Source organism: Cynara cardunculus (genome assembly GCF_001531365.2).
Source record: "Cynara cardunculus var. scolymus isolate 2C chromosome LG 13, CcrdV1, whole genome shotgun sequence".
In the NCBI taxonomy this organism is placed as follows: domain Eukaryota; kingdom Viridiplantae; phylum Streptophyta; class Magnoliopsida; order Asterales; family Asteraceae; genus Cynara; species Cynara cardunculus.
In genome coordinates, this window is record NC_037540.1 from 23,769,786 (window position 1) to 23,773,516 (window position 3,731).

Below are 3,731 nucleotides of genomic sequence, written 5' to 3' on the forward strand. Positions count from 1 at the left end.
CATGTTACTTAAAACTCAAGATTACAAGTAGATTATGCGTAAGTACAATTTATTAAAGCTCCATATCTGAATTCGTGTAATTAACTGCAAATAAATATAATCAAATATATGATAAATCTCTCATTATAAATATAAAAATCCCGGAGGAACAAAAATCCCCTTGTGGCCACGGAGGTTCAAATGCGGTGACTTCGGGCTACCTGCAAAGTAAGTGGTTGCCCTGAGATTAGTCGGCTCGCAAAGCCGGTTGGATATCCAGGTTAATTAAAAAAAATCTAAAATATAATTAGAATAATCATTGAGTTCTAACAGAATACTTAATTATTATCGTTATAAAATGTTATATTATTAAATCAAAAATTAATTATTTTATTATTAAACTTAAATTAAATTATAATAAAAATTAAATTAAAGAAATTACATAAAAAAAACTTTTAAATAGTTGATTTGATACAAACATTGATATTTTTTTTTCAAATTTATATTTTATTAAAAATAATCATTATTGTTTTCTTAAAAACACATAAAATCGTATTATAATATCGTAAGAGACAAGGAATAAAATAGAATATTAAAATCGAGATGTATCTCGTTGCATTGCACGAATACCCTTATAGTATATATGTGTGTTTGCGCTGTGTTTTCTTAAATAATATTTTAATATTATTTAAAATGTTTTATATTATTCAAATTATTTAATTGTATTTATTTTTATGAAATGTAATATGTTTTTTTATATCAACCATTTATCTCGATTACAATGAAACTTTCGGTTTTGAAAATTGACAAAGTTTATCATAGGACTGATTCAAAATTAACTACATCGTTTTTATCAATTTAAAAAAATGTAAAAGTCTCGATCTTGTGGAATTATGATATTTCTGAAAACTCGGAATTGTATTTATATTTATAATGTCTTGCCCAATACCGTAAATCATAACTTGGAGAATACTAACATCAGATAAAAGTACGTCACTAAATTAACACCCATTCTATGTATATATAAGTGATATAATAGATACTTAAACTATATTTGTTATTATAAATACTGCAGTAATCACAATTCTTGTTAAGAAAAAAATACATCATTTGCATTCGTTATGCATACATTTTTTACCAATTGGTTGGTTTTGGTTTCAACAATGTTTATAGATTTCAAAGCTTCATCACGTTTTTATACATTTATCATCTTCTTCCAAATTATCATCTTTTTACGAATGTGAGATGATGAAAGTCAACCTTTCAGATTTGAAGAACACTCAAACCTCATGTTACCATGTCATCGTCTTTGGTTTCACTTTTATATTTGTACTATAATTTTTACCATTTGGTTGGTTTTGATTTCAACCATGGTTATAGATTTCAAAGACGGTCATCCAAAATAAGACAACCTATATGATTTGACATAAAAGCATCTAATCCATCTTTTTTATACACTTCACTTTGTTCAAATCTTTTCAACTCTTCACTAATATGTGATAACTAAAACTCAACGACAATTCACCATTTAGGAATACTCAATTCTCATGGTGCCACCTCAATACCCCAAGGTTTTCCTTTTATATATATATACTTCACTTTGTGTATCTTTGTGATTACTTGGTACTGATTAATGTTCACCGGAGACCGGAAATTGGAGGTCGGAGAGATGAGAGAGGAGAAAGGATTTTTTTAAAAAGACCTAAAATGCCCTTTAATTATAAATTTAACTCAAACTACCATAATTATTAATTTCCTAATTTATCCTTTGATTTGTGGTTGAGATTGGATCTCACAGTTAGCACAAACTAACAAGTTCTCCCTTGAATGAACCCATATATATATATATATATATATATAGATTTTTACCATTTGGTTGATTTTGATCCAACCATTGTTATAGATTTCAAAGCGAGTAAGACAACTTTTTATGAGGCAAACCCCATGAATGGACACAAAGGCACCAATCCCTCTTTTTATACACTTCACTTTGTTTAAATTTTTTAACTCTTTACCAATATGAGACAACTAAAGACTCAACCACAATTCATCATTTAAGAATACTCAATCCTTATAATGTCACCTCAATACACCAATGTTTTACCTTTATATATAATATAATTAATTTTGCGCTATAATTTTTACCATTTGGTTGGTTTTCATTCCAACTATGGTTATAGATTTCAAAGAGTGTCATATTGAACTTGCATGAGATAAGGTTATGCTTATAATGCATTTTATGAGAAAGACATGTATTTTAAATGTAGCATATGAAAAGTTTTGTCCATGTGGAAGTATCACCATGTTAAATACCCGATTAATATCTGTCACAGATTAATTCATACATCAACACTCAATATGTTGACATTCACACATGAAAATTGAACAAATTCACAAATGAATACTCAATATTTATAACATGGAAGTTTCACATCTCAAGCCTCAATAAGGTAAATCAAACATGAGCATCAATATGTCACATATTCATACATGAAGGCTCAGTATGTTGATATTCACTTATGGAAGTTTAACAAGTTCACAAATACTCAATATGTATAACATCAAAGTTTCACATTTAAAGTCTCAATAAGTGATAATTAATCATAAATGAGCAACAATATATGTTACAGATTCATACATGAACTAATTTACCTTTTCTGATTTCGATTATCACCTTTTTTTGTTACTTTAAGCCTTTCAATCCCTTAGGTTATTTGTATTTCTTTGTCACCTTTTTCAGTATTCACACTCCTTACTGTAAAAAAAAGCAAATAACGTAGACGACCTTCAAATGTTTTTGGATGTTTGTTTAAAACCTAAATTCCGTTAAATGCATTTATTTTTCTGAACCTCATATAACATTGTAAATGTAATGATTCAATGATTTTAAAAGAAATATATGAAACCATTATCGTTTTTCTTATTGAATTCAATGTTTCATCTTCATTCATTTTGATTGCTTTTTTTTATGCTATTTTCGAACTTTCTTCTAGCCGAATCACAAAATATTTTTGCTTTTTTGATTTTTTGAGGTTAAGATCGAAAAACTTTGAATGCGATGGTGTTTTTGGTACTGAATTTGTCTAATGTGAGAGATTTGAGAGTGTAATCACGATGACATGAAACGGTTCTGATGAAAATTGCGTGATAAGTAGTGTAGGGTGGTTATGATTTCTTTTCCCCGACTTTTTTGATTTAGGTATGAATATTATCAATTTACCCCTCTAACTATCGTATAGTTCTTATTGTATGCTCCTAATTATTCGGTGCTACTCAATTAGTCCTCTAATCTTGACCATTAATCAGTAAAACCAAGGGTTATGATTACATCTCTATTTCACACACATTTAACATGAATCTCTCCCTATATATAGAGAGAGAGGGGTAGGTTCAAACGAAAAGCTATACATTTTACGAAAAAACGAGAAGTTTTAGTACCATATATGATTAAACGCATAATACACAAGATTAATTATATATGATTAAACATACCTAAAGGACTGTAATTATATATGATAATGAAACTTCTCGCCTTCTCGCAAAATATGTAATTTCTCGCATCATCCTTCCTTTATATATATAGGGTCAGGTTCAGAGGGAAATACTAAATAAATGGAAAACTGGAAAAACATAAAAAAATGGATGAAAAATTATATTAATATATATGAATATTAAATTAAAGAGAAAAATATGATTGTTATTTTAGTGTAATTTGTTTCGCACGAATTTTGATAATATTTCATATTTTTTTA